Here is a 10,131-nt window from a genome sequence, read left to right as displayed (position 1 = left end):
ACATGTGCTCTGTGGTGTCTGGTGCGTGCCCTGTGACTGTTGTGTTGTCACTTTTTGAGTTTTGTGTGCGTGCGCATTCACGTTGCGGAGCCCTTGTGTATATAGGAGTGTGCGGGGGTGGGTCTGTGTGTGTTAGTGTGTGGGCTGTGTAGGGTGTGAAGTGTGTGCTGTGTGTTTATTGTTGGTTGTTTGTTTTGCGTGTGGTTTTGTATGTGTTGTGGGTGTTTTGCGTGTGTGATTGTGATACTTGTTTGGCTGTGTTTGAGAGGTTGTGTGTGTAATGGGTTATGTGTGTGAGGTGAGTTGTGTTATCTGTATGTGGTTTTGCTTGTGTAGTGTGCCTCATTGAATGTGGGTGTGTACATTTTTAAATGTGGTTTGTGAGAATTGGGTGCCTTTATATCGTGTGATGTTTGTGGTGTATGCTGTTTCATATGTTATGCTGTTTGCGTGTTGAGTTTGTGTGTGTTCTCCATATCTTTGTGTTTGTGGTTGTTTACTTATGTTTGTTGTGGTTATTCCTTGAGTGTGTGTTGTGTGTGGCTTTATGTGTGGTATGTAGTGGTCGCGTCGGTCTGCGTGTTACGTTGTTAATGGAGGGTGTCATGTGTGCTATGAGTTGTGATGTTTAATTTGTGTGTGATGCTTCTCTGTGTTGAGTGATGTACTGTGCTCTGATTTGTGTATGATTTTGCATGTTGTAATGGATTGATATGATACTTTCAATGTGTGTGTTGTGTGTGCGACGTTCGTGTTGTGCGTCTTTTTGTGATGTGTTTGGGTGTGCTTGGTTTTGTGTTATGTGTGAAGTGCGTTGTTTGTCTTTTGTGTCCTGGCTAGGGTGTGTTTTGTGGTGCTTGTTGTGTGATTCTGTGCGTATTCTGTGTTGTGCTACGTTTTGCGTGCTATGCTATTGTGTGCTTTTTGCTGTGAAGTCTGTGATCCGCTGGTGTAATGTGCGTGGCAGTGTTTATGTGGTTGTGTGTGTGTTTCCTGTGTGTTGTGACTTCTGTGCATGTGACTTGTGCACTGTGGGTACTTTGTTGTTTGTAGTGTGTGTGTGTCCTGTGCGCATTTCTCTGTGGAGTGCTGGGTGACTGGTGTGGTTGTGGGTGGTTCTGTGTTGGGTGTTGTGTGCTTGGAGTGTGTCTTTGTGTGTTTTAGGTCTGGCGTCTTCTGTACAGCGTGTTTTGTTCGTGCTTGGGAATGTTGTGTCGTCTGTGAATGGTTTTGTCTCCTGTTTAATGTGTGATGTGAACACACGTGTGTTGCGTGGTGTGCAACGTATTGTGTTCTCAGTTGCATGTGTATGTGTGTTTGGTGCACTCTTACCTGTTTGGCGCATCTTGTGTGTTGTGTCAGCCGTGGATTTTACGTGTTGCATGGGATATTGTGTGTTGTATATATGTTGGGATCTTTGCGTTGTGTGTTCTGTAAGTCTCTCTTTGCTGTAGGTTTTGTGTGTGTTTTGTGTGACGTGTGTAGTGTGTGCACTGTGTGTTTCATAAATTCGGTGTCGTTTCTGTGGTTGTGTAGTTTTCACATGTCATTTTGCATGTGTTGCGTGTGGTGCGTGTTTTGCGTGCGTGCATGTGATTTGAGCATGGTTGTGTTTGAGAGGGAGTGTGGGTGTTTGCTTGTTACGTGTGTGATGTGAAATGTGTTCTCTGTGTGTAGTTGTGCTTGTTTAGTGTGCCTCATTGTGTGTGCTGCGTGGACTCTGTGAAACGTGGTTCGTGTGTGTTGTGAGCGATTCTGTGCTTTGAGGTGTCTGGTGTGTGTCTTGTGACTTGTGTTGTTACAGTTTGGGTCCTGCGTGTGTGCGTTTAGCGTAGTGCAGCCCGTGTGTGGATATGAGTGCGGGGTGTCTGTGCATGATAGTGTGTGTGGTTTGCAGTGTGTGAAATGTGTGCTGTGTGGGCGTCTGATGGCGGTGTGTTTTCCATGTGATTTTGTATGTGTATTGTGATTTGTGTTTGGCTGTGTTCGAGGGGTTGTGTGTGTGGTTGAGTTAGGTGTGTGATGCGAGATGCGTTGTCTCTGTGCGGTTGCCTCATTGTGTGTGTTGTGTGTGCTCATTGAACTGTGGTTTGTGTGAAATGTGTGCTTTGATGTCCTGTGATGTTTGCGGTGTGTGTTGTTGTCTATGTTGTGCTGTGTGCTTGTGAAGAGGCTCTGTGTGTTCTCTATGTATGCGATTGTGGGTGTTTTGTTGTGTGTGTTCCGGTGGTTCCTCCCGTGTGCGTTGTGGTTGGCTATACGTGTGGCATGAAGTGTTTGCGTTGTTCTGTGTGTGTTGCATTGTTTAATGCAGGGTGTTGTGTGGGTTCTGAGTTGGATTGTTAACTTCTGTGTGTGATGCCTGTGTGTATTGTGCGATGTGCTGCTCCGTGATCTGTGTTTGCGTTGAGTGTATTTTTCTCTGTGCTGCATATTGTGTGTGTGTTGTGTGGTCTGTGTTTTGCAAGTTGCGTGAGATATTAATTGTGAGTTATGACTGATATGCTTTGTGCATATGTTGTGTGTTTGGCATTGCGCATTCTGTGAGGCTCTGCGGGCTGTATGTTTCATGTGTGTTTGGAGTGACGTGTGTAGTGTGTGAAATGTGCGTTACATCAATTCGGTGTTCTTTTTTTCTGGTTTGTGTGTGTTTTGCATGTGGCTTTGTATGTGTTGTATGTGTGGTGTGCGTCTGGCATGTGTGGTTGTGATTTGTGTGTGGCTGTGTTTGACAGGTTGTGCGTTGTCGGCTGTTTGAGTAATGAGTGTAGTTTGTGATGTGCGTACTGTGTGTGGTCATGCTTGGTCAGTGAGCCTCACTGTGTGTGCTGTGTTCACTCGGAGAACCGTGCTTCAAATGTATTGTGTGCAGATAATGTTCTCAGTGTGTGTGTGGTTTGATGTTTAATGTGCTGTGCTGTTCGGGAGCTGAGAGACTTACGCATTCAAGCACACTGGAGACAGCCTCTCATGATTGTCCGTTTTCTCCACAGGTTCGTAAACCTCTGGGGGCTGGGGGGGTGGGGGGACCTGTTTCCCGAGAGCGATAAAAGAAGATGCAAAGAGCCACCTCATCCCTTTAACAGCAATGCCCTGAAGATGCCTTTGTAGTAAAGTGTCAGAAACTCCTGCAGGAGAGCCTTATGCCAGACTCTGCTGGGGAAACAATCCACCGTGCACTGAGGAGGCCTTCCCAGAGAGAATACTGTGCTGATTTCCCCTTGCATGCAACTTGCTCCTATGTGATATAGAAAACTTAGTAAGCATTGCGGTAGAAGGCTAAACACTTGATCTCTGCATTTGTTGCGCGTGTGGTGTGCTGTATGTGATTTTCGTACATGTTAGTGAGTGATTTGTGGTGTCTTTTTGTGATTCTGTGTGTATTGTCTGTTGTGGTACGCTGGGTGTGCTGTGTTCTTGTGTGTTTTGCATTGGGTTATCTATGGTCTGTGGGCCTTGCTTCTTTTCGGTGTGTTGTTGTGTGTTGCCCGTGCTGTGTGTATTTTATATGTAATATGCGAAGTATAGGTTCCTTACTGCTTGTTGAGTACACAGTTGTGTGTATTTTTCACCGTGTGGTGTGTTATGCATGGTGCTGGTATTTGTGAGTTGTGTTGTGTGTGTTGAGTGGTTCTTTGTGCATTGGATATTTTGCCTTTTCTGATGAGTTATCTTGGCGGTTGTGCACGCTGTGTGTTTGGTGTGTGGCTTCCAGTCTACTGTTTAGTGTGAAATGTGTCTGGTCTTTCTTTGGTCTGCTGTGTTATGTACGGTGTTCTGGGTTGAGTGAGTGCTGTCTATATGCCTTCTGTGTGTTACATGCTGGGGAGATGTAGGCTGGTCTGTGTAATTTGAGCGTTGTGTGTGATGTTGAGTTAGCCCTGTGTCGGATGCGTTGTGTGCATGTGTTTGTTGTATGTGCGCTTGTGGGTTTTGGTTCGTGCTGTCTGCGTGTGGGTCTGTGTGTGCTCTGTGCTGTATGCTTGTGGTTGTGTGTTGCGTGTAGCGCGTTCTATGTGTGTTGCATGGGTTTCTGTCAGTTGTGTGTGGACTTGTTCGTGCAGTGTGTTTTGTGTGTGTGATTGTAACTGCTGTGTTGTGGTAGAGGTTGTGTGTGTGTCTGGCTGTTTGCGTTGTGCACATCATGTGAGATGTGTTGACTGTGTGGTTGTGCTTGTTTAGTATGTCTCTTGGTGTGTGCAGTATGTAGTCTGTGCAATGTTTTCTTTCGTGTGTATTGTGGGCAGTTATGTGCTTTGAAGGGTGTGGTGTGTGTAGTGTGACTGTCGCGCTGCATGTTTCTGTGTTGTGTGTGTGTTCTGCATGGTGCTCCTGTGTGAGGATGTATGTGTGGTGTTGTCTAATGCGTGCTTGTGTGTGTACTGTGTTGTGTGTGAAATGTGTGCCGTTTGTCTTCTTTGTCGGTTATGTGTGTTTTGCCTGCGGATTTGTGAGTATTGTGTGTGTTTCGCGTGTGTGATTGTGATTTGTGCGTGGTTGTGTTTGAGTGGTTGAGTGTGTGTGGTTGTTATGTCTGTGATGTGAGATATGCGGTCCATGGGTGGTTGTGGTTTTCAGTGTGCCTCATTTGTGTGTGCTGCATGTACCCTCGTAAATGTGATTTGTGTGATTTGTGTGATTTGTGAGAAACATGTGCTCTGTGGTGTCTGGTGCGTGCCCTGTGACTGTTGTGTTGTCACTTTTTGAGTTTTGTGTGCGTGCGCATTCACGTTGCGGAGCCCTTGTGTATATAGGAGTGTGCGGGGGTGGGTCTGTGTGTGTTAGTGTGTGGGCTGTGTAGGGTGTGAAGTGTGTGCTGTGTGTTTATTGTTGGTTGTTTGTTTTGCGTGTGGTTTTGTATGTGTTGTGGGTGTTTTGCGTGTGTGATTGTGATACTTGTTTGGCTGTGTTTGAGAGGTTGTGTGTGTAATGGGTTATGTGTGTGAGGTGAGTTGTGTTATCTGTATGTGGTTTTGCTTGTGTAGTGTGCCTCATTGAATGTGGGTGTGTACATTTTTAAATGTGGTTTGTGAGAATTGGGTGCCTTTATATCGTGTGATGTTTGTGGTGTATGCTGTTTCATATGTTATGCTGTTTGCGTGTTGAGTTTGTGTGTGTTCTCCATATCTTTGTGTTTGTGGTTGTTTACTTATGTTTGTTGTGGTTATTCCTTGAGTGTGTGTTGTGTGTGGCTTTATGTGTGGTATGTAGTGGTCGCGTCGGTCTGCGTGTTACGTTGTTAATGGAGGGTGTCATGTGTGCTATGAGTTGTGATGTTTAATTTGTGTGTGATGCTTCTCTGTGTTGAGTGATGTACTGTGCTCTGATTTGTGTATGATTTTGCATGTTGTAATGGATTGATATGATACTTTCAATGTGTGTGTTGTGTGTGCGACGTTCGTGTTGTGCGTCTTTTTGTGATGTGTTTGGGTGTGCTTGGTTTTGTGTTATGTGTGAAGTGCGTTGTTTGTCTTTTGTGTCCTGGCTAGGGTGTGTTTTGTGGTGCTTGTTGTGTGATTCTGTGCGTATTCTGTGTTGTGCTACGTTTTGCGTGCTATGCTATTGTGTGCTTTTTGCTGTGAAGTCTGTGATCCGCTGGTGTAATGTGCGTGGCAGTGTTTATGTGGTTGTGTGTGTGTTTCCTGTGTGTTGTGACTTCTGTGCATGTGACTTGTGCACTGTGGGTACTTTGTTGTTTGTAGTGTGTGTGTGTCCTGTGCGCATTTCTCTGTGGAGTGCTGGGTGACTGGTGTGGTTGTGGGTGGTTCTGTGTTGGGTGTTGTGTGCTTGGAGTGTGTCTTTGTGTGTTTTAGGTCTGGCGTCTTCTGTACAGCGTGTTTTGTTCGTGCTTGGGAATGTTGTGTCGTCTGTGAATGGTTTTGTCTCCTGTTTAATGTGTGATGTGAACACACGTGTGTTGCGTGGTGTGCAACGTATTGTGTTCTCAGTTGCATGTGTATGTGTGTTTGGTGCACTCTTACCTGTTTGGCGCATCTTGTGTGTTGTGTCAGCCGTGGATTTTACGTGTTGCATGGGATATTGTGTGTTGTATATATGTTGGGATCTTTGCGTTGTGTGTTCTGTAAGTCTCTCTTTGCTGTAGGTTTTGTGTGTGTTTTGTGTGACGTGTGTAGTGTGTGCACTGTGTGTTTCATAAATTCGGTGTCGTTTCTGTGGTTGTGTAGTTTTCACATGTCATTTTGCATGTGTTGCGTGTGGTGCGTGTTTTGCGTGCGTGCATGTGATTTGAGCATGGTTGTGTTTGAGAGGGAGTGTGGGTGTTTGCTTGTTACGTGTGTGATGTGAAATGTGTTCTCTGTGTGTAGTTGTGCTTGTTTAGTGTGCCTCATTGTGTGTGCTGCGTGGACTCTGTGAAACGTGGTTCGTGTGTGTTGTGAGCGATTCTGTGCTTTGAGGTGTCTGGTGTGTGTCTTGTGACTTGTGTTGTTACAGTTTGGGTCCTGCGTGTGTGCGTTTAGCGTAGTGCAGCCCGTGTGTGGATATGAGTGCGGGGTGTCTGTGCATGATAGTGTGTGTGGTTTGCAGTGTGTGAAATGTGTGCTGTGTGGGCGTCTGATGGCGGTGTGTTTTCCATGTGATTTTGTATGTGTATTGTGATTTGTGTTTGGCTGTGTTCGAGGGGTTGTGTGTGTGGTTGAGTTAGGTGTGTGATGCGAGATGCGTTGTCTCTGTGCGGTTGCCTCATTGTGTGTGTTGTGTGTGCTCATTGAACTGTGGTTTGTGTGAAATGTGTGCTTTGATGTCCTGTGATGTTTGCGGTGTGTGTTGTTGTCTATGTTGTGCTGTGTGCTTGTGAAGAGGCTCTGTGTGTTCTCTATGTATGCGATTGTGGGTGTTTTGTTGTGTGTGTTCCGGTGGTTCCTCCCGTGTGCGTTGTGGTTGGCTATACGTGTGGCATGAAGTGTTTGCGTTGTTCTGTGTGTGTTGCATTGTTTAATGCAGGGTGTTGTGTGGGTTCTGAGTTGGATTGTTAACTTCTGTGTGTGATGCCTGTGTGTATTGTGCGATGTGCTGCTCCGTGATCTGTGTTTGCGTTGAGTGTATTTTTCTCTGTGCTGCATATTGTGTGTGTGTTGTGTGGTCTGTGTTTTGCAAGTTGCGTGAGATATTAATTGTGAGTTATGACTGATATGCTTTGTGCATATGTTGTGTGTTTGGCATTGCGCATTCTGTGAGGCTCTGCGGGCTGTATGTTTCATGTGTGTTTGGAGTGACGTGTGTAGTGTGTGAAATGTGCGTTACATCAATTCGGTGTTCTTTTTTTCTGGTTTGTGTGTGTTTTGCATGTGGCTTTGTATGTGTTGTATGTGTGGTGTGCGTCTGGCATGTGTGGTTGTGATTTGTGTGTGGCTGTGTTTGACAGGTTGTGCGTTGTCGGCTGTTTGAGTAATGAGTGTAGTTTGTGATGTGCGTACTGTGTGTGGTCATGCTTGGTCAGTGAGCCTCACTGTGTGTGCTGTGTTCACTCGGAGAACCGTGCTTCAAATGTATTGTGTGCAGATAATGTTCTCAGTGTGTGTGTGGTTTGATGTTTAATGTGCTGTGCTGTTCGGGAGCTGAGAGACTTACGCATTCAAGCACACTGGAGACAGCCTCTCATGATTGTCCGTTTTCTCCACAGGTTCGTAAACCTCTGGGGGCTGGGGGGGTGGGGGGACCTGTTTCCCGAGAGCGATAAAAGAAGATGCAAAGAGCCACCTCATCCCTTTAACAGCAATGCCCTGAAGATGCCTTTGTAGTAAAGTGTCAGAAACTCCTGCAGGAGAGCCTTATGCCAGACTCTGCTGGGGAAACAATCCACCGTGCACTGAGGAGGCCTTCCCAGAGAGAATACTGTGCTGATTTCCCCTTGCATGCAACTTGCTCCTATGTGATATAGAAAACTTAGTAAGCATTGCGGTAGAAGGCTAAACACTTGATCTCTGCATTTGTTGCGCGTGTGGTGTGCTGTATGTGATTTTCGTACATGTTAGTGAGTGATTTGTGGTGTCTTTTTGTGATTCTGTGTGTATTGTCTGTTGTGGTACGCTGGGTGTGCTGTGTTCTTGTGTGTTTTGCATTGGGTTATCTATGGTCTGTGGGCCTTGCTTCTTTTCGGTGTGTTGTTGTGTGTTGCCCGTGCTGTGTGTATTTTATATGTAATATGCGAAGTATAGGTTCCTTACTGCTTGTTGAGTACACAGTTGTGTGTATTTTTCACCGTGTGGTGTGTTATGCATGGTGCTGGTATTTGTGAGTTGTGTTGTGTGTGTTGAGTGGTTCTTTGTGCATTGGATATTTTGCCTTTTCTGATGAGTTATCTTGGCGGTTGTGCACGCTGTGTGTTTGGTGTGTGGCTTCCAGTCTACTGTTTAGTGTGAAATGTGTCTGGTCTTTCTTTGGTCTGCTGTGTTATGTACGGTGTTCTGGGTTGAGTGAGTGCTGTCTATATGCCTTCTGTGTGTTACATGCTGGGGAGATGTAGGCTGGTCTGTGTAATTTGAGCGTTGTGTGTGATGTTGAGTTAGCCCTGTGTCGGATGCGTTGTGTGCATGTGTTTGTTGTATGTGCGCTTGTGGGTTTTGGTTCGTGCTGTCTGCGTGTGGGTCTGTGTGTGCTCTGTGCTGTATGCTTGTGGTTGTGTGTTGCGTGTAGCGCGTTCTATGTGTGTTGCATGGGTTTCTGTCAGTTGTGTGTGGACTTGTTCGTGCAGTGTGTTTTGTGTGTGTGATTGTAACTGCTGTGTTGTGGTAGAGGTTGTGTGTGTGTCTGGCTGTTTGCGTTGTGCACATCATGTGAGATGTGTTGACTGTGTGGTTGTGCTTGTTTAGTATGTCTCTTGGTGTGTGCAGTATGTAGTCTGTGCAATGTTTTCTTTCGTGTGTATTGTGGGCAGTTATGTGCTTTGAAGGGTGTGGTGTGTGTAGTGTGACTGTCGCGCTGCATGTTTCTGTGTTGTGTGTGTGTTCTGCATGGTGCTCCTGTGTGAGGATGTATGTGTGGTGTTGTCTAATGCGTGCTTGTGTGTGTACTGTGTTGTGTGTGAAATGTGTGCCGTTTGTCTTCTTTGTCGGTTATGTGTGTTTTGCCTGCGGATTTGTGAGTATTGTGTGTGTTTCGCGTGTGTGATTGTGATTTGTGCGTGGTTGTGTTTGAGTGGTTGAGTGTGTGTGGTTGTTATGTCTGTGATGTGAGATATGCGGTCCATGGGTGGTTGTGGTTTTCAGTGTGCCTCATTTGTGTGTGCTGCATGTACCCTCGTAAATGTGATTTGTGTGATTTGTGTGATTTGTGAGAAACATGTGCTCTGTGGTGTCTGGTGCGTGCCCTGTGACTGTTGTGTTGTCACTTTTTGAGTTTTGTGTGCGTGCGCATTCACGTTGCGGAGCCCTTGTGTATATAGGAGTGTGCGGGGGTGGGTCTGTGTGTGTTAGTGTGTGGGCTGTGTAGGGTGTGAAGTGTGTGCTGTGTGTTTATTGTTGGTTGTTTGTTTTGCGTGTGGTTTTGTATGTGTTGTGGGTGTTTTGCGTGTGTGATTGTGATACTTGTTTGGCTGTGTTTGAGAGGTTGTGTGTGTAATGGGTTATGTGTGTGAGGTGAGTTGTGTTATCTGTATGTGGTTTTGCTTGTGTAGTGTGCCTCATTGAATGTGGGTGTGTACATTTTTAAATGTGGTTTGTGAGAATTGGGTGCCTTTATATCGTGTGATGTTTGTGGTGTATGCTGTTTCATATGTTATGCTGTTTGCGTGTTGAGTTTGTGTGTGTTCTCCATATCTTTGTGTTTGTGGTTGTTTACTTATGTTTGTTGTGGTTATTCCTTGAGTGTGTGTTGTGTGTGGCTTTATGTGTGGTATGTAGTGGTCGCGTCGGTCTGCGTGTTACGTTGTTAATGGAGGGTGTCATGTGTGCTATGAGTTGTGATGTTTAATTTGTGTGTGATGCTTCTCTGTGTTGAGTGATGTACTGTGCTCTGATTTGTGTATGATTTTGCATGTTGTAATGGATTGATATGATACTTTCAATGTGTGTGTTGTGTGTGCGACGTTCGTGTTGTGCGTCTTTTTGTGATGTGTTTGGGTGTGCTTGGTTTTGTGTTATGTGTGAAGTGCGTTGTTTGTCTTTTGTGTCC

Source organism: Manis javanica, chromosome 5 (genome assembly GCF_040802235.1).
Source record: "Manis javanica isolate MJ-LG chromosome 5, MJ_LKY, whole genome shotgun sequence".
Lineage (NCBI taxonomy): Eukaryota > Metazoa > Chordata > Mammalia > Pholidota > Manidae > Manis > Manis javanica.
This window is presented reverse-complemented; position numbering follows the sequence as displayed.